Source organism: Botryllus schlosseri, chromosome 3, assembly GCF_051294905.1.
Source record: "Botryllus schlosseri isolate E-star chromosome 3, Bs_hap1, whole genome shotgun sequence".
NCBI classification, from domain to species: domain Eukaryota; kingdom Metazoa; phylum Chordata; class Ascidiacea; order Stolidobranchia; family Styelidae; genus Botryllus; species Botryllus schlosseri.
Window position 1 is genome coordinate 24,421,972 of NC_137238.1, and position 22,881 is coordinate 24,444,852.

General features: G+C 37.6%; 1 protein-coding gene across 1 annotated transcript in view; it reads right to left on the reverse strand.

The window, feature by feature from the left end:
* Positions 1-22,881, reverse strand: part of LOC145436527 (uncharacterized) — a 162,715-nt gene that overhangs the window by 21,993 nt on the left and 117,841 nt on the right. The gene's annotated exons all lie outside the window — the stretch shown is intronic.

Below are 22,881 nucleotides of genomic sequence, written 5' to 3' on the forward strand. Positions count from 1 at the left end.
ATGACACCAAAGCGTGAAGTGATATTGTGTGCATAGACCAGATAGCGTAGTGCATGGGTGTTAAACTCAACAGGCGTCGCGGGTCGGATTCAAAACCTCAGCTGGCTCGCGGGTGACAACCAGTAAAATGAATCCATAAAGTTGCCTCGAAATCCATGGCCTTGTTTTTCACTTGAATACTGACATCATGTTATGAAACATAGGGATTATCTTCTAACAAAGCCGTTATTAGCAAACAAAGAAATCGGGAAAGTACGATGACATACGCAGAAGTTGAATACAGCCACAAAAACAATGACTCTAACAGCGATATAAAATGGTATATTGCAATGCGCCCTTGGTTTTAGTCGAAGCCGTTAGCCTGGCGATTTTAGTATGCTCTGCGAGAAATACAAGAAAACCGTAAACGCGGACGTTGGAATTTGGTTCATTAGGCTAAAATCATGAAATCGGAGTACCGGTTTCTCTGGAGGCCGGAAATTATTGGGTAAGATTTGATAAAGCAATGAGATCTCGTATATTTTTGTGTAACTAAGATATGCTTTATGTAACCTCAATATAACAGCTTTTCATTGGCGTTTTCGTTTTTATAAATATCTACTCGGTATTTTTTGCGGGTTCAATTCCGCCCGAAGTCGACTCCAGATTTTCCACCTAAGAATTGGAGATTTATCTACGCTCCCCCTCGCCATTTCATCCTCGTACGCAGTGTCTTAAAAAAAGTCCGTACAGTCCGTAATGATTCAGCAGCGACCAGTGTGACGCTCTATCAGTATCGTTGCATAATTATGGTACGGGCGACAGAATCTAAACATTTTTGTAATGGCATTATCCGTTGATAAAACGAATGGATATAAGACTACAGTGATATCAAAATAGTGCGATAGCTAAAGTGTTGCCTTATTTGACGGGCTGATACATATTGGACCGAGATGGGCTTCGTTTGTAAGAAAATTATATTTTAATGGTTTTCCTCTTTGAACACTATTGGTGAACGGTATTCCGTTACGCATGTAACTACCTGACTATAGCTGGTGAATTGTGTGATTTAAAAGTGATGTATTTTGTAATGCTGCTGTGCCGTGTCATTAGAAGACGTGACGCAAGGAAACAAGAGGTAGACGTCGATACTACTGTCTCTTACAAATTCACGAAACAACATCATACAAATATTTGCTGTATACAATTTTAAAAATGGACGCATCTTACGTTGTTCGTCGCTCAATTCCAGCCCCAGAATCTTGTTGCGTAAACCGATTTCCGCTGAACAGCATAATATTGAATTTTATATCTATGCTCTTGCATCATAATTATTCGCATACAAGAGCGGTTCCCAACCTTGTTATGACTGCGTACCATCATAAGGTTCTATAATTTCGTTCCGTAGCACAACATTACCGAATAAACTCAACCTTACTCCAAATCTATATGCGATTATTAACATTGGTGAAATACCATATAAGTCGGCTTGCAAATTTTCAAATGAATACGACCCAAAAGCTAATTCGCATCTAATTATTAATAACAGACACTAACAATACACAATTAAAGTGATGATTGGAATTGTTTCATGTACACAAGCTGATAGAGGCGGGGTGCAACCGTGTAGCATTATTTTTCTATGCGCTCGATGGAGACATTTCTAGCATTTGACAAAATAACGTTAACGATTTATAAAACTCTAATTTTACTTGGCGTACCACCTCATATGACGTCGTGTACTACTAATGGTATATACCACAGGTTCAGAACCACTGGTATACAAAGATACGTGCGAAATAGTGATGCTTGCATGATGTGCCACATTGAATTAGTTGATTGTTCCCTTTGTCACTTTTTACCACATTCCACACTCCACATTCCATTTTAAATGTATTACTCACAAGCTTCATAATCCGTTCTGAGCGTCGCCAACGCAATGCTCAACTTCATGATTTCTGTAATCAACAGAAATACTCTTAGCACTTATATAGCCTTACCTTGCCTATCGAAAGTCTCAAACACTGATAAACTATGGGTACTTAGCCTTGTTACGGTCGCGACCGTAAATTTCGATTTCAAAATGTTCCGCGACCCAGCCTCTCAATTTATCAGCACCCTCATCCGAACCTACTCCCGGACTATTTGGAAGTTGACGAAATTATGCTACGAATACCGTATTTTTAATTCGGGAAATGAGGACCCTTTTACTAAATCAGAAAAGTTAGTTGATCAAAACTGAAATAAGCCGATTTCACCATTTCGGCTGAAAAATTCGGGTCACCACTTTCGTTCGACTCCCGATTTACATTCTATTTACTTAAAATTAGTGGCGTTGACTTAAAAAATGGTCGTGACTTTCGATCGGACAACGAATTCCATATTTAGAGTCATTTATGCTCATTTGCACTCCAATCTATCCATTATCTTAGCTGCAAAAGCTGTAAAGCACGACGAATTGACAAAACGGAGGACATTTTCAAAATTCTGAGAAGGGCGTACAAATCCTCCAAAAGGAGGCCGTAGGTAACCCTAAATTATTCAATTAAGAACTCGTCAACCCCCGTCAAAATAGACAATTGCAACGTATGTAGGTATTTTTCCTAGAAGGAAAAACTACCGTGCTATTGATATCTAAGCTCTCGACACTTTAATCGTAATAGCGGGGTGCCGGACACCAATTTTGAGTTATGATAGTGTCGCTTTAAAATGATTCTTCAACTGATTTGATACCAGGCTCGCCTTCCTCGTTTATATTTTGTTTGTTATGAAAAATGAAACAAAATTTTCAGAAATGAGCCGTCGATAGTATCCCCTTGATTTGCATTCTTGTAATATTCATTATTGCGATTTACTTGACGTGTCCGTCACCTCAGACGTCAGGCAAACGGTACCGTTGGGCTCGCGACCCCTAGGTTAGGATCCCCATGCTATACTTGGTTAAGGAACGTTATGGTACATTTATTATAAAACGTCATATTGGCAAAGTTTTGAATTCTTCCGACATGCCAGCAACCACCCAATTGAGATAAGTTTGAGAGAATATCACGTGTAACTTCTCGCATAAATAAAATGTCCTAATTATAGCATTCACAATACCTAATTTAATCTGCACGGCGTATAGCGCCCATGCAAACGAAGTTTGACTCACGCGTCTGTTGCGCAGTTTCCAGTCTTGATACCGTGTAATTGAAATCCCGAATAACTGTTACGAAAGATGATGATCATGTTATGATACAGGGAAAAAGAGACCGTGTACACGCATTTTTTTTGTCCGCAAATGCTGCGACCTATGTTGGATAGCCTTGATGTCTGTTCAGTACATGATATTATACATAGTCTGCATGTAAAAATCAGTCAAGTGTGGTGCGGTCCATGAGGCACTGACGCGGGCCAAGGCACTGACCCCTTCAGAGTCAGATTTACAGATATATAAATCAAAAATGCTAGCTGATGCAGTTGACGACTTGAAAACAGGTGTGAAAAAGGTGTGGAAAATATATAAAGCTACATCAGTCAGCGAATGTAGGCTCTTTGCTCTGCACTTCATGTTGGCCGTTACATCCACACGATTCATATACTACATCGTCAGTTTGCGAAATCGGTAGCGCATTGTTTCCCTGCGCTCTGATTTTTGATTGTTAGCCAAAAATGAGTGTATTAAATAAATCTGTGCATCACCAAGTTATTGTTTCTCTGCGCTTTTATAGTACGTCGAAAAGCTGAATTCACATTAATTGGTGATTTTCTAGGGATGCTGTTGTTTTGACAACAGTAATAATCGGATTTCAGGAATCACGGCAGTGGCATTCGACTAATACCATTTGACATAAATTCTGAGCTGATTAAGGTGAATTGGCCGATCTCATGGAGGCTTGACGCGTCTGTACCTCAATTCTGCTTCACACTTACTTTTGCGCTATATTTTTGGACAATAAATACATAAATGCCGTCATTTTGGATGCAAAAGTATTTAACATTTAGTTTCCCATGAACATCGACATAAAATACATATAATTATTTATGTACTAAAAATGAAGGATTTTACAATTCTCTTTCCTCATTCTGACTACAGGCGAGGTGCTGCTATACTTGCCGACTCCAACTGCACATCGCTGGTACAATTTTATATTTACGTAATATTGCTCCGTGACCTATTCGTTCTATCGCAATGATATCATAACAATCTGATCCTAATTACGAGGACTGAATCAAGAGAATATTAGAAATAATTACATCACAAATCTATTTTTATCATCATGTTCAGCCTACCTTCCTCATCAGCTTTTTCCAGTGTCGCCACGAAATCGGTAATTATTCCCGTTTCTGAATGAAGTGATATCTTGTTAAAGTGAAGCGATAATAATTGGACAAGAAAACCCGATTTCGAAACAATAACAGAGTATGGAGTGAGAGTTGAAGTTATATAGCCTACTCGAGCAAATAACAGAACAAACTCTCATACGAAATAGTGGAGTGGAACTCTAATTGACCAATGCAATGAAAGCAAGAATACATGTCACAGCTGTGGGCGAGTCTTCTCAAAATATAGGGCTCCGCCAAGGTTTGAAACAGTACGGGTCACTATTATCATGATCGTATCATATAGTAGCTTCATATCAATCTCATCAAATGGAAGAACTCATTTGTTTTTGGAGATGCAGACCAACCGCAATCCTGCAACTGTAAAGCCCAACAACGACCGCTACAGGTCACGGATACTTGTTAACCGATTAACGCTTCTGATATATTCTTTCATTTAAGAGTGGTGGTATCTCTCACAACAGTGTTTTCCACGAAGCTCACAACACCTATCTCGTTGAAATGCTATGAGACGTAGCCTACTTGCACGGGGTGAGAATCTGACCGCATGACTCTAACCACAGCTATAGCCAGGTTATGTAGCTCAGGTTACTCGGGTTACTCATGCGTTGGAGGTATATAGGTGTTTTCATCATAATCTTTTATACATAATTTGTTGATGAAAGATAGAGTTTAGTGCTTACGACCCAAATGACGTCTTTCCAAGCTTGCCATTGTTTCATTCAACAATTGTATTCCTGAAAAACAATAAAACATGGTCTTTTCATTCGAATCTTTGTACGTCATCTCCAGTCCCAATCTTCGTTACAAACCCAGCAAATCTAGTCGTTGACTTACGCAGTATCGAAGCAGATTAGAACAGTGAAGATGAACACCTAGTTCAGTGGTTCTCAACCTTTTTGGCTTCGCGGACCCCTTTGGGCCATCACAGACCCTCGCGGACCCCCTCGAATTTTAGTTCAAATTTAGCTCTATTAAGATGCAGCCGTCACATGTCTTGTGGAAATATGAACTGTAGGCTTGTGATAAACAGCAACAGAATGTGTTTCTTTAAAATAAAACCATACTATTCATGTAAAAATTGGGGAGACCTTTATTATTTCCAAGGTTATTTTGCAGCTGTATTTTTTGAAGTTCGTGGTCGTGTGATGAACATCCGCGTCTTCGATTTGATATGAACGATCAGTGCCGAAAATCCATTTCCACAAAGATAGATGGAGGCTGATGCAATATTAACGCTAAAGTTATCATACGTCCTCCTTTTTCAAGTTTTTGAAAATGTCCTCCAACTCCGAAGACGCCTAAATGTCCTCTTTTTTCCAATGCGTCCTCCTTTACAGCTTTTACATCTAAGATTATGGATATATTCGAGTGAAAATGGGCATAAATGACGCTAAAGGTAATTCGTGGTCAACGACTTTTTTTAGTCAACACCACTTATTTCGAGAAAAAGTGTGTACATCGTCATTCAAACTAACGTAATGGACTTTTTTTAGTCAACCAATCAAATTTGTCAGCAAATATAACGAAATCGGCTGATTTCAGTTTTCATCGAAGAATTGATAAAAGTGTCCTTATTTCCCTGTTCCAAAATATGGTAACCCTAATTAACGATTAACGATTACGACGATACTTTTGGTGTGATCGCAACATTTATGGCACCAAAATGATGAAACAGATTTCTAATGAACATATCTCGTACTGCCTAATAATTTTTATCTAGCATCTCATCTTGAAGTTATTCTGGAATAGTGGATATGTATATCACGGGATAAAATTGATTTCGTGTCATGTTATCAATCTCTTCATTAGGATATATTACTGAATATATTTCAGAAATTTTTATTTTAAATGACTGTTTACTACTTTGATGAGACTGACAACTTCAAATCGAAAAGGTTTTGCAGAAGTGACGCTGATTGACCATGGTATAGATACTATATTTCCATATTTTTATTTTTTCTACCAACCCCAACAAAACGTCTTTAAACAGCAATATGTTTGTACTATTAGGTTATAGGTAATTTGACAATCAAAATGAATTTGGACTGCAGGATATTTCATGTCAGACGATTAGTATGATGAAGTGAGTCATGAGGTTTTACCAGTTGTGGTGCGAAACTGCCTCATGTTTTCTAAAATAGAATAAAAAATGAAAAATTAGGTTATCAATAATTTTGAAAATTTAGAGGTCTCGCGGACCCCCTGAAATTGCTTCACGGACCCCTAGGGGTCCGCGGACCCCCGGTTGAGAACCACTGACCTAGTTGGATATGTTATTTTGTTTCATGGAACTACATGTTCCTCTTAGTTCATGCATTTCCATTATTAACTAAACTTTGGGGTAGCCTACTTATGTAAATTCAGCTCCCGTATGCTACTTGTTTTATGAAAACGATTTCAGGATACTTTCACTTCTAAGGATACTTTACTTTTGCGAAACTTTTCGCAGCTGACCCACTAACATATTACGTTTTCGATTTTGTCAAGTGATAAGTAATGCTGATGAATTAAAATAACTTTCAATACAAAAGTATCAATGACAGCAGCACAATACAGAACCAATATGGTTATAATATGATATTATTGATATTTATTATTATTATATTGCTTTTGTTTTCATTGCCATTATATATAGGCCTACTTCTAACGACGATTGCTATTTTGCGTTTGTCAAAGAGATGAGTCTTGCAATCTTCATAAATTGCACCGATGTTTATCAACAAAAGTCATTTAGAGATCGTACCAATCTACTGCTTTAACGTAATTACTTGACTACTTCTCTGACATCTTATGTTCTTGCTTCACATGAAGTAGCTTTAGCGTGCATTGAAAGTCTTGAAGTCAACTTCACGACAATACTAATCATAGTGACATAGAGAAACAATTTCTTTCGATGTGTTACTAACCATCAGTATAATTCGTTTCCATCTTTTTCAATCTTTCCGCCAAATCGTCTGCTCCTGTATTGAGGCAATGTCATGTAAATTTCAAGGGTAAAGCATATGACCCAGTGAACGGATGTTACCTTTTTGAACTGAATTATCCACCAGCTCTGCCATACTCTTCTGAAGCGCAGTGCCTGAAAACATTCCAACTAGAAATCAAAATTTTAGAAAAATAATTTATAGAATATTATCAATTTTGTCTCAATGACCTTATCTAGTAAAAATGACTTTGAGGATTATTCGGATATTAGTTTCACTTTCGTGATCTGTATAAAAACTTTGATAACTCGTACGCTCGATTTGGTAAATAAACTGTGGCAGATTTTATCATGAGAACAGTTTTGTGAAAGACATTTCTAGCAATCTGTACCATAATATTCAAAATTTATTTCCTTTCAAATTCATATACGTTCATGTGTCACGATGGTAAAATGGAAGAAGTCAAATTATTATTATTATTATTATATTTAAAAGCAATTTTAGTGACGCATATAACAACTATGGTCTTTTGCGTCACGACATAACGGTTGCTAATCGAATCGATATTGCGATAAGTAAATACACTCAACTAAACATTTAGTACTGTCTCTTTGTCTTCGCAAGGAATTCCCACAGCAAAGGTAATATAAATATCAATAGTTATTATATTTCCATGGTGAAGGCTACTCTCAGGTCCATTACGGCAGCTATAAACTGGCATCTTTCGTTAGCGTACTTTGCACACTTGATAATAACGTGCTATGCAGTTTCTTCAACATGGCATGTGGTACAATCAGGGGTATCGGAGCATCCAATTTTGCTAAGATGGGAGTTGAGACGACAGTGTCCGGTCCGTAATCTGAAAATGGTGGTTTCGGCACGGCGTGGCGTGGTTAAAGTCGGCAGTTTTGTGTATATGTCAGGGCAGAACTGTTTGAAATGTGCTCCAGAGGCGGTTTCGAAAGAAGTCAAATTGAAGGTAAATCGGATACAAAACATTGATGAAGCATTATGACGTCATAAATAAATCTCTTTTTAGGAACTATACTTAATATGTCACCCAATCGTGATTGTTAACATGATTAATATATGATTACTATATGAACCACTGTGATCACTGCTAGATATGCGGCATACAGCTCAATGCTCCCATCGATATTAACGTTTGATGAGTGGAAGATATATTATATATTTTCGGAATAGTTCTTTATCTACAAATATTCACCGTGTAACCTGACAAAATTATATCTAGTATAATATAGAATTGACCAGACCATTCGCTATGGTACGCAATATTTCTAGTCTGCAAACAGGTGGTACGCTAGTAGATTCTTTTTTTTTCTAGACCGAAAGTAATTATTAGTTCAGGTGGGATTTTTTGTCAACTTCGTGAATGAATTTCGTCGATAATATCAGTAGTTTCAGATATTACTGTCAAATATTTATTCATTCTCAGCCCAGGTGATCAGATTAACAGGCATAACTGATGGAGGGGGTGTCTTTGAAAAACTTGTGCACAAAATAAGTGATGATGCACTTTTTTGCATGATGTTTCATCTCTTGCGTTCCATTAGGATTGTCGGTACAGTGAGAATTTGTTGGAATCACCCTAATGTACCGGAAATACTTTCATTCGGGAGACGCACACTATTCCAACTTGATATTTCTTTGTGGCGTAACTTATGTAGGTGGTACGAGAGCATTGCATAAAACTTCGACATGGTGCGTGGGAGGAAAAAGGTTGGGAACCACTGCATTAGAATGTTACCAACGAGTTGTTAGAACATCTTGCGATAAGACATTTTGTCACATAGGTATGACTCGGGCGTTTTTTTCGACATTCCAAAATAAGTGAATATTTTGTCAAAATTGTAGCGTTAGGTCAAAAATTGTAGAAAAATTTTACGAAGTCAAAAATTTGTCGACTCCTGCATTTCGTTTGCATCGTAGATTTTGCACTGTCGGTGAACTTATATTCTGATATTTTAAAGCTCGTAGCCTACTTTATATGCCTATCGTTGTAGACAGCTCATTGTCTGTTCGTTGTGAATCATAAACGGTCAAATGAAACAAATAGTTTGAAATGGTGTTATGTAAACGTACGACAATATCCTAACTGAAGCAAGACTGCTTGGGCATTGCATGGTTCTTATATAAAGAAGCGCATGATGAAAAATTGTGATATATACAGCATTGTCAGAATGAAGCAATGCGCTGTGTCACCAGAAGTATTCGCACAACTTGAGTGTTTTCATCTAACAACTGCTGCTGCTGAACGTTTTTTTTTTTCTATTCCTGGCAAGCAACTTAGTAGGGACAAACAATACCCGAGAATGTAGGTAAGTATCTTTCGTTGTACTAAAAAAATATATATATATATATATTTCAACCAAAATACATGATGTAATTACTGGAATTCTTCATAGGGTCAGATTTCGTTAATATATAGGTGTTTTTATTTAAAAATTTGTCTGTTTTTATGTCGAAAACGTTTTTTCAGGCCAAACTACTTCGTAAACACAGACAGTTCCAACCAAAATGGGAGATAACTAGTACAATTTAAACATTATGTACGAAAATACCTAATTTGCACACGTGAGGTCAAAAGTTGGTCAAAATTGAGTTTTTTTAAGTAAAGATCCTGATTTTATTGGTCAAAATCTTCCGTTTTTATGTAAAACAAATCGCTCCAGTTATGGCTGATATCTGCGAATTGCACAAAGTGTGTCTGTTTTCGGCTTCCTTATTGGACAATATCTTACTCGGACATTCACATGGACAGAATGGTAATCTCAATTTTGTAGTACTAGAGAGCTGATATTCCAATTAATTTAGTGAAGATTTTGCTGAATCTGATAAGTGATTCAAAATGGGATGTCTGTCAATCGACATAAACGTATATGTAGAAACGTACATCAGCTTGAAATAGGCATTTTTGCGTTATAAGTCCATGTTCAGCACGTTTGTCTCCCACGAACCAGAAACTTTCAGGGGATCGTACGATGCTTAGGCCTATATACTCACGTTCTACATTCCGCTCTTCCAAGGTTTCAATCATCCGACTTAAATTTTGATTCTCAGTATTCATCATAGCTATGCTTTCCTTCAAATTGGCAATGGCTGAACATAAATTAACAATCAATCTAAAAGCATCTAGTGAAAGCATTACAGGAGATTGCCAGCTATTTGCAACATAGCGTGCGTATCACAGGCAGAGGTGGTCGAGGTGGTGAGAGTTCGTACTCGAGGAAAAGTAAAAGGTTGGGCGTAAATTTCAACTCAAATTGAAGCAATGATGCACAAGAAATTTCAAAATTATATGAAGTGGAAATAGAAAGTCACAGTATAAAAAGTACCAATGTAAGAACTATCAAAAGTAGATCTGGTTAAGAAGTCGCGTAGAGAGTTTACTATGCAATTGAATAGTTTATTCATATCGAATTTAACCAGAGAATTATATGTTAACACTTATCGTGGGTAGCACGCCTAATAGAGAATTCAATGGAATATTGTTATATCAACCATCGGTTAATGGGAGATCTCTACGTCCCGAATTGCAAATTGCATTTTGCGACCAACGTAAACTGACGGATGACATTGGAAATATGTGCAATTTCTATGCCGAATTCCGTTACCTTGATTCAGAGGCCATTTCGCCCAGCCGTGACCAAAACTTCGCTGATAAATAATATGCAGCGATATACTCCAAATCTATTCTACTTCAGAAATTAGAAGAGAAATAAGTACGTAGCTTCGCCCTAAAGACTGCTATGTAAGCCACTAGACGTGGAAGAAGTTTAAAAGCAAAAGTAAATATGTAAGTTTCACATGTAGAGCTGCGAGCATATTTTAGTTAAGCAGAGTTTAGGCAAGAAATAATAATGCTACCAACCTTGACATGTGAATGCAATATTAGCTGCCAACCCAGCAACTAATAATACCATTATTATTGTTATGCAAAGTCTCCAGCATTTTGTGTTGTGCTCCATTTTCGAGTGATTTCTTGTTATTTCTATCTTCCGCTTCGACGATAAAACATTCACCGACTACCATTACACATATCTAGAATACATGAATTAATCAGAACAGTTATCGACAAACTGATATATAAATGTACAATGTTTTTGTATATATACTGACGGTTATTTATCGGCATTGTGATTGGCAGTACTAGTCATAACCAATACCCAAAAAATCTCACCCGATTATCAATGAGCGTGGAAGAACAAGGCATAATCCAAATCAGGATCCGATTTTTATGTTTCAGGGGTATGTATGCAAGACGTAACTGGATTATCTGTGTGGGTATATTTTAATATGATGTATTATTAGTGCAGTATACGAAATCAATGGCTTCGCTATATATTGAATTTGACATCACAATGCATGGCTTTCATTTTTGCACCGGTGTAAACTCGCATTGCTTTGTTGAATATAGCTTCCTATCTGATTACTGTATTCATTACACTGTGCTGCGTTAATTTTAGGATTACTAAAGTATTCATTGGTTCTTAGTGTAGGCCTACTTCTGCTGCTGAATCCGAAACTGTTATCCGTTTTTTTCAATCACTTATATTTTTTGGGCAAATTGCATTTGAATTTTCAAAAACTGTAGATTTAAGGGTTATGCGATAAAGATTCATGACGCCATAAAAAAGGATTTCGCAATAAAGTTTAGATGAAAAGTTGAGAATATATTTCAATTATGTCGAATAGTATTCTCTATACTGTACAGCAGTGGCGGGCAACTTCTCCAGTCGGCGGGCCGGATATAGGAAATTAAGTACTTGGCGGGCCGGATTGCAGAAGTGATACATTATTCGCCTACATATCCACGTATACAAAGAATAAATCGTATTTATTGAATGTATTTTAACGACAGCAATGCAACTTCAAAGCCATTTCTCACCGATAATGACGAAGACAATGTGGATTTGAAAACATCATTGTCATACAGCAGGGGTGGCCAACCGTTTTGCCGGTAACGGCGCATTTCGACTACTCATGTAGCCGCCTTCCAGGGCATAGTCGTAATGAACTAGCAGGACGCCAAATACTCATGTTAAAGTGTCTATGTCCATTTCCGGTGAACTCCGTGCTAATCTATTAAATATTGCAGGCTGCTCATAGTCGCGCCAAGCGCGGAAATTTTTTCCGATTCATTCATGAATTTCGTCATTAAAATAAGTAGTATTACATATTATTTCCCATCCCCTGTGATCGTATTCACCGGTAGAGTTGATGGAGGGCTGTTTTCGAAAATTTAGGGCAGGTTATGAATGATGAGGCATCTTCTGGCATGTCAATTATTATTAGTCACTTTGTTGCAGGATGCTGTTCTTCGCATGTCTCGACCTCCCGTCGGGATTGTCGGTATAGTGAGGAGCACACAATTCCGAGTTGGCGAACATCTCGATTATAGGCACTATTCATATTAGAAACTTCCTAATTGAACTGAATTAATTTAAAATCACTGAAAAGACTCTCAGAGGCACAAAACGTTATACAAGAGAGTGATATATTTTCACTGAAATGAACTTACTTTCGGGTGACACTTGGTCTGCGTAATGCCAATATTTGAGCCATCTGCTCACCTCGATTAAGATTCAACTTGGCAGACAATGCTATTTTCAATTCTTTACTGGTTATTGACGATTACCACGAACGAGCCTCAACCGAAAATATTGGGTTTATTTTAATTGGATTGTATTATTCAATTTCAAAATCATGATGTTTTATTATTAGGTTATTTAGGAATTTCCCTATGGCTTCCAATTTACATGCACATTGCTTGACAGCAACACTTCGAAAAATTATCCTACATTCGTACAACTTTAATTCGCACCACCTGTGAGCTACTCATACGAGGTTGGCTTTACCTGTGATATTCGTGCACTTATTTACTTGGTCAATAATCGTCGCTCACAGCAAACTATACTCCAATAGTACTCAGCATGGTGGAGTTGATCCTGTGTGCGCCTTTCTTAACAACTTACATAACAAATATATATTAAGCCATGTCTCATGAAGTCATAGTAGCTTGGGAATGACCTCACACCACTTTTGACAAGTTTGATGTAGTCATTGCGGTGTACGACTCATATCTGCATAAGCTTTATGCATCTACATACGTACGGTAAGTATATTATGACTATATCTGTCGATCAGAAATTGAGTGGAAACTCGAAAATCTGCTTGACTCAACTGGTGACATGATTTGGAGAATATTGAAATGACGTGACTTGATTTGAACTCAAATTTGCAATAACTAGAAATTAGTTACCGCTCTAAGGTAGTGGTATAATTCCAACACGCGGAATCTTAATATTATGCTGACTTCACACAGCAGTATTACTTTTCCTTGCTGCAGGTTCCTCTTTCAGCTCTAGCTCTGTCGCAGACGCGCCATACATACCTCCCTAACTCGTAACTTGTAAAACCGTATAATAACTTACTCTATGGGAAAAAATATACCAATCACATCAATTATAGGTAGATTTGAACGGGCAAGAAGCATGCCCGCCGGATGAAATTAGAAAGCGCGCGAAAAGCTTCAATGCACGATTATTGAAACTTGAAAACGCCGGTTGAGCAGAGACTGAGAGATTTGATTATTTCCTTAATCAGGAATACGCAACGAGCCCGTTTTCGATGATCAATTCTATGCAAATAGCTGGACTTTTTGGTGCAACGTGGGAATCGCTTACTCTCTTATCGGGATGACTATCCCACGGGGAATTGGTTGCCACATAGATACATGTAATCGTTCCATCGCAAATGAATATTGGAATCGCATAGCCGATCCCGGTGAGAAATATTTCTTACCAAGTTGCGTCCTCAATAACCAGGTAGAAAATTAGCTCTGGCAGGTTATAAGAAGTTTTGTAAGTTATTCAAAAGAGCTCTGAATAACCTATTAATATTACCATTATAGATAAAACAAAGGAACGAGTGGCCTTGTCACAACTAAAGGCTGTTTGCGCCGCAGACAAGACAAGTGAAAAGATGCAGAACAATCACCATATATTATGAAAATATAACATACTAGACATGTAGACATAAAAATGATAAATGGGTTTTACAGTGTTAATCACCTCCTTATATCATATTCAACCACATATTGCAATACTTGTGGGTCAGTCAGTAGACTACACATACCGAAGGTTACATTCATTGACCATGCATGGCGTCGTGGGTATTTTCTTTGAACGTGGTAACCTTTGCAATTCATCTGATAGTGTTCAACGGTTCCATCAATACCGCATTCCTCCGTCACGATGTAAGACGTTTTGTAATTTAAATAAAAGAGCTCTATAAAGATAAAGCTTATACTGCACCTTAATTGTATTCCGATTCTTTCGTTTCATTAGCCCCACTGAATCTATTTTCCTGTTAGTATTATCTGGTCACATGACCCGTCCCTTTTCAATTCAAAACGTTTCTCCTTATTATAGTTCTGGGTATGGCTTCGATAACTACATTGGATTCCTTGATAGGGAACTTTGATCGACGCGGAGGAAACATATTTCCCGCGTGAACTCAGTAATGTGTGAATTAATATGAATCTTTAGCAGAGGCCGTGACTATAAGACGGTTGCAGGTGGGGTGGGCTCCTTCGGACAATGCACACTGCACAGTGCACATACATCCATCAACCGTAGCCTATATTATTGAGGAAATGAAGCTGTCGTGCTGTCCTGTCGTGTTCGCTCGCTTCCGCAATTCGTTGACACATCAGAGAGCAAATTGAATGCATAATTTCCCACACTTCATTCATTCTACAATGAAACTAATTCCCAACGGAATGTTGGAGATTAGTTTCACAATGACTGGTGTTTGGGGCGGAGGTATTTGGCGTGGCTATTGTCTTTTATGTTTCATGCTTCTCATGTAATTTCCTAATACGCACCCGAAGGTTCTCATTCCGTCTGGCAAGGAAATTGTCGATGCAATTTGATACAATGGTTTGCTTACGCTGCCACGTGACGAAGCGGTACTATTTTCTCGCAAACGCAAATTCCCTGTTATTGGAAATTTCGTCTCCTAAACTGCGTTACCGATTGACCAGGTAATACTTTGGCGGGCCCGTATTCTATCAAAACTCGAAAAATCTCTTTTGTGTCAAGATATTGTCGTGATTATTGCGATTGCTATATATCAGGGATGGGCTCTTTTAGCGTTTGATTGCGGATATTTAATGATTGCACATGCACATGCTTTTCGCTATAGTGAGAGAGAGGTGATTATAACTAATGCATATGCGTATTGTTTTCGTGTTGCTTCTTTTCTTGTGGTTTACGCAGGACTTTTACATTATACACTTTTGGGGAAGATGACACTACATGCTCAGAAATTTGCAATTGAACTCTCGAATCGAATTCACATAAAAGTTTTACCCGCAGCAATGGAAACCTGGTCATCAATCATTGATAAATCGTTGTGTTCAACAATGAACGTGATAAGTAATTACGCGAGCGCATGTCACAATCATTTCCGGGCTAGGAATGGTGAATACGGGTCTTTCATCTGTATTGTAAAGGCTAGCAATAACTGCTGAGTTTGACCACGAAAATGTCGTGATTACCATGCTGACATCTTCCTAAAGTCTCATCAGCACTTGAAAGAACTGCTCCGTACTGCTCGGACGTCATATCAGCATGATTTCAAATACTGTGCCGTATGAACACACAATATTAAACTTCACTCGATAGTCTAGTTTTCCTTGTCACGTCATAAATTCGTATTGTTGAATTTTGGTGTTGTGGCTCCTTTAAAGCTAAGATATTTAATACGCGGCTCGTTCATGACGCGGGCCGGACCACCTCTGCTATATATGGAAGCTCGTCTATAAAGTTAACCCGCGAATAAAATGTATCAGAAACGTGAGTTTCCATGTCGAAACTTCCGCACTGAGTCAATTCAATGAAGCTAAAGCATATTACCAAGATCTGAATTTGAAACACATCTCACAAACCCCAATGCTATGCGTTTTAAAAGCATCACGATGACCCTATATTTATTTGAAGGAACTTTATTCTTCTGTTTTTTGGCTCATCGCTGAATATTAATTGATGCATGGCAGGTAGAAATACACTGATACAAACAGCTCAAATTTTTACGAAATGCTTTTTATTATTGCTGATCGGTTTTTATGTTGTTTTTATATCGATGATCATTTGACGACAGCCCCTGTTTAAATTTTGATTTCTGAGCTGCCGATTTACAGCTCCACTCATTGTCTATGACCTTCTAGGGTTCTGTATGACGTCGAATATTCGGATAGAGTGACAACGAGGAGCATTTAATTACCTCCGACTAATAGGACCTCGCATATAATACACGTTGAGTAGTCCTGCATTCAACGGATGTCAGGAAGCGTTATATATCGATGGTGGACTAAAATCGCGACCTGACTGTGAGTGGGAATGCAGTATACACATATAACCAATTCCCAATATCTAACAACGGTAATACTTTTAATAAATTTGGAATCGAATGTACTTTGGAATAATGACCTATACCCATCGGCAGTGGCGTTGATTTGGTGATGGGTAAAAATGTGTTGAATCCAGGGCTGTGGAGTCTGCAAATTTTACCACCGACTCCAACTCCGACTCCAGACATTTTCAATAGACCTATACTCCGACTCCGAACCTTGCAGCCGAATACGGCTCTGAGAGGCACGGTTGGGAATCACTGGTCTATATAAACTTAGTCAAGTATTCTTGGACTAGGACTATTGCACCCTTTCTTAAAGATTTGTTAGACCCATGTGGCTGAACAACATACTATAAATATGTTCGATTTTGTAAAGAGAGAAGCAGTTTTTGGTTATATTTTCATCATTGTTACGAGTGATGTTGTCATTAACAAAACCGGACGATGTATTTACCTTTTCATAATATCATGGCATAATTGTAAAAATTGAACCAATTTGTGACTGCATCCGTAATATTTAAATAGGTTCCTTGTGGTACAGAATTTGAATATTGCAACGAACAACACATTCATATTCGCACTTTATTCACTATAAGCTTTTCAACTGATCCTCATCGGTAGTGGCCGTCAGTATAAGACGGAGATTGCAATTCTCCGTGTATTTCATCAGTGTTGCGTCTCTGGCTATAGCTGATTTGTATTGCACTAATTGCATTTTTGCTTAACGCTCTCGTTTTCTGAAATCTCTCGTTGTTGTTGTTATACCATTCTCACGTCACACTACATATTTCATCTTTACATTTCGAATTGCAATCTCCGTATTATACTGACGGCCACTACCGATGAGGGTCAGTTGAAAAGCTTATAGTGAATAAATTGCGAATATTATTGTGTTGTTCGTTGCAATATCTGTAATATTGTGATATCGCGATAGAGTTGATTTTTTTTCCTCTAACCAATTAAATTGCAATATCCAATAAATGTCCAGTGTTATCAATATACAGCAGTTACTAGCACCTATAATTCTTGGTACGTGCATACCCTATTTTATTTATTATTAGCAATTTCAAGACTAGAGACCGTTGAAAGCAGTTGTTTTCATATTGAAGAAGTTACACATATTTGTTACACAAGAATTGTAATTGATATATTTGTGGTCACATTGCAGTATATCTTCTGCCTGAGAAGGCCTCCTGCCTCTAAGGAAACGCGAATTTTCATTTAATAATAATGAAACGAATTCTAACATCTGCGCTAACAGTTACATCATGTTTTTCTTTGCATATATTTAGTCCTCCTTGCCGTCACTGTCGTCGAAATCCAGACTTGCGTCATTGATGGCATTTTCTAACTAACCGTGAATAGTTCTTTGGCTCTCTAAACGGCAAAGTAGGAGAAATTGCCAAAAACGAGGACATTTGTGGGTAATCGGAGGACTTTTCGATTTCTTGATTGAGGAGGACAATTCCTTCACGAGGAGGACGTATGGTATCCATCCATTATCCTATATGTACGGATTTGATAATATAGCAGTCGAAATGGACTTTCGACACCCCTGGCCTACATAATCGTGAAATCAAGCGACAAAGCTGTAGGACATGAATGATAACGTCATTTATTCGACCTGAGTGCCGTATTATTCCGTCTGTTATCTCCCATCAAATGCCGTTGTTTCGGAATTTGTATTTCAATTCTGCGACAAATCTACGCATCACCAATTATGACATAACTGAATAATGGAGAGTCATGTAGTTACTATGCTGACGTCCACATCATCGCATATATTCGTAAAAGTTGGGATACAAATTAACGTAGGCTACATTGCGAACATTCGGTAGAACAATATTCTTTATATTACAATATCAACTTCACCTATAAGTTAACTGAAATGAGTGATAATATAGTGACAAAATCGTCGTAACAGAGTCTAATTTAATTTATCAACACGAAGCGTCACATACTTGCAGAAATATGTCTAACAAAAACAGTATATGTCCAATTACGAGATGTGGCTTAATGTTGATAATAAATTCTAAGAAGTTGCATTTTTCATGTGTTTATAACTAAACTTCTGTAATTGAACGCAACGTTTTTAATACCTCATACAGGAATATGACTTTGTGTCGAGGTGGGCAGCAAAGTTGGTTCGAAAATTATGGAAAGTTGATGAGAAGTTTGACTTTTCTTCCACTTGAATTATTAATATTATTATAAAATGGTAAGCTGAATTAATAATATAACAAGACAAATCTAGATTTCGCGAAATGATGTCCAGTAAATTGGTCGTAGAATAGCATATCAAAATACACGGCTATTAGCAACGGAAAGCAATTGGATCAGCGGTTCTCAACCGGGGGTCCGAGAAGCTTTTTCAGGGGTCCACGAAGCCTCTAAATTTACAAAATAGATGAAAACCTAATTTGAATTTATTTAAATTAGGAATTTCAAGAGGCAGTTTCGCTTCATTACTAGTGGAACTCATGATCTCAAATCAACAGAATGGCCGTCTGAGATGAAATATCCCCCTGTGCAGACTCATTGTAATTGAAAAATTGCCAATAGACTACTGATACAAATATTCTGCTGTTTAGAGATGTTTTGTTGGGGATTGTGGAAAAAATAAAGAGTTGGATCAGTAAGGTCAATCACGGTTACTTGGAAATGTTTTCAAAAATCCATTTTGTTCTGTGATATACATAACCATTTCCCCATTTTCCATGATAACTTCAAAATGAGCTGACAGATACAAGTGACAAGGTTTGACGTTATATGTTCATTAACAAAATGTTTGTCAATTTCGGTGCCATATTTGTTGCGATCGTACTGAAATGTGTCGTCGGAAGCGTTACGCCACTACCTATCTTTGTGGGAATGGATATTCGGAACTCCTTCATATCAAATCGAAGGTGTGAATTTCCAAGACACGACCGTGCCTTTTAAGAATTGCGGTTGCAGAATTCGCTTTGAAATATTAAAAGTCCAATCCAATCTCTACATAAATAGTATGATGTTATTTTCAAGAAAAGTCATTTTGTTGCTGTTTATCACTAGCCTACAGTTATCATTTGCACAAGACAGATGTCGATAGCACGGTAACTGAGCTAAATTTGAACTGAAACTTCAGGGGGTCCGCGGGGCTCCGTGACTGTCCAAAAGGGTTCCGCGAAGACAAAAATGTTGAGAACCACTGATTAACATTATAAAATAACTGCAAAGCAGCACAAAAGCAATGGAATATTGTCCGAGTCAAATGCTATATTTTATTCTGATATTTACGTCACGAAGACAAGATTCCTTTTGATGTTGAGTTTCGATGTGAAATTTGAGAGGTCGGGCCACGAAATATTCTCCAACGGCGACTGAGTAACTATTACTATTATTATTTGTCCAAAAAGCACATAACGAGAACGAGTTGAAGCCGCGGAAACCAGCAATCATAAAAAAGTATCTTGGGTCTGGTTTAAAGTGACTAATGAAAATACCAAACAAGAGTCACAACTTGGACGTATATACCTTATTATCGTTTCGGGCCACAAAAAGATCAAAAACATTTCTGTAGTCCTATCCATATTTCAGACATTTCTCTGCAGATATGTAAATAATAAATACAATGAATCATACACGGTTCAGAAATGCATTCAATGAAATATTGGTTGACAATTTTCGGATCACATATACATTCACGAAACAACTTTATTCTCATGTGCTCGGGATTTCCGTTGGATAACGAGACATTTGCGTTGAAGAACTTGCTGTGAAAAAAATTGATAAGCATCAAGACTCTACTCACGATCAGTAATTTGGCAGAGTGAGTATCCAGGCAAACATATGGGACGATATTATAGAGCACCATTCATAGTAATATAACTAGAATTCGTTTCGTGGTCTAGCCCTGTGCTTTTCAACCTATTTTCAGCCCCATTCGCACCTTTTTTGGAAAATAAATTTCATTTCCACAAACCAACCGAAAATAGTTATACAACAGGATGATTATTGTTTTAATGATGAAGCCTATGTACTGTCTGTTAAGAGTTTTTTATGCAGATTTTCGTGATTCGCCGATTAAATTGTCAGGTTTACCTTAAAACACGTCGCTCACCAAATTCGGTATAAGCCGCCGCAGAGCCATTTTTATTTTATTTTGAAAAATTAGAAAAAATTCCAATTTTTCTGTCAACCATATGAAATAGTTGAGTTCATAAACGATGCAAAACAAATTTCACTCGATTACAACCCATAGACGCGAAGTTATTTGAGTTTTTATATATTAATTTTGGGATTAGCCACCGTCAATGCTATTTTTACAAATCCATAACTTTGAACTGCAGAAAACGTCAGAAAAAAAAAACAATTATGTAAGTTTTTCATTCGCACCAACTTCGTCATTGTCATTCGCACTCTAAATATTTCACTTCGCACATGTGCGTACCATCATTCAGCTTGAGACGCACTGGTCCAGCCTATATACGACGTCTATATATCAGAATTAAATGGAATGACAAAGCAATGCTCATGATTTGTGAACTGGTGATCTCGTAGGATTCATGACGGCATTTTTTCATTTAAAACTTTCGATTAAAAATGGACCGCCATGATCTGTCCAGTTATATTATGTATTCTCCGAATGATTCGAAAGTATGATGGCATGGGAATGTATGAATGGAAAATTCATATTTACACGTCGTCAGTCCGAAAATCAGTGGTCAGATCCCTATGCTTTCCTCTATATGTCACTACTGCTCTCAGTTATATAAGACGTGGGTAGATAGGTGTAGTCGAATATACCGTCTGCCTAACCGACATCAGTTTCACGTATAAAAAGCACACGTGAACAGTATTCGGAATTCGAATATATTGCATAACGTGGCATAGCTTGATTATGAGTAACCCAAATTCGTTTCCCAACCATGGCCCTGATACGAATGCTGACACGAGTCCAACTATCGTCATGCATAGATTAATTAAATTCAAACAGGCCCTCATGCCGAAAATACTTGCAGATGCTACATTTAAGTATTCGAAAGTTTATTCCCGCCATAGTTTTTTACTCACTCTCCTTAGGAGGACGGGACGTCGGTAATTGCGGCTGACCAAAGTCGCAATGTCAAAATATCTGCACGTTGTGATGTTTAATTACAAGTATACAGACTCGTGTAGGGCGTGTTAAAAAGCTTTTTGATTTCTCAACAGAGATTAATTACGATATAAAATACACCTCAGCTATATTGCTCCACTTATGAAATATCCCACCTGTCGCAGCTATATAAAGACTAATTCACTTACTTCTGCAGGGAACAGAGAAATTGGTCATAGAAAATGACGGAGCAATGATTACTCTACCATGATGTTGGTCATCTTCGGGGTGTATTAGGAGGTGTTCCTCGATGGACTAATTTTAACCAGTTATTAGGCCATAGTCGCCCACGATAACTAGTTACTGTGAAGCTAGGATGAAAACGTCACCATCTTCAGATTTTATAATTTGAGTCGGAACATGTTGACGATATCTATGTAGCAATCGCATGATGCGCATGATGTTTCCAATGTATTCTAATGTATGTATTGTACACTGTACAGTAGAGTTGAATAGGATTGAAATGCTAGGTGCCCTAAAAACATTGCATTTTAATTTTTGCTCAATTCCAACCAGTATACACCAATGCAGAGCCCATTGAAATTTAAATATAATAATAAAAAATATATATAAAATTATACTCTCAATCGTATTAAACTGTTGAGCTGCCTAAAAAGATGCCGAACAAATTTGACGTAATTCCAACACGTAGAGGCGAAGTTATTGCAGCTGAAAGTTGAGGATTTGCAAAAATATCATAGACGCTGGAAAATTCCGGAATTATGGATGAAAAACTCGCGGCATAGCAGTCTGTATATGAATCGCACACACAGCGTTCGCAACACAGAATTCGTGAACTTGCTCCATGAAAAATTAGAAAAATGCTAGCACTTGACACTTTTATTCCCAGCATTACATTCTCAGCTCTTCAGTTACTATGCGCGACTACGAATAGATTACGGCTTGCATTTCTGCCATCTGACAGCACCCGCTAAAACAACCTAGAAAAATATTGTGTTACTAATGAGTGTTGAATTATCGCTGGACGACACATTCTCTTTCACATTCAAGGATATTTGAATCAAGAATTATAAAGCTGCAACGACCGATACTCTGTCGTCGTTGAGAACATCTCTTCAA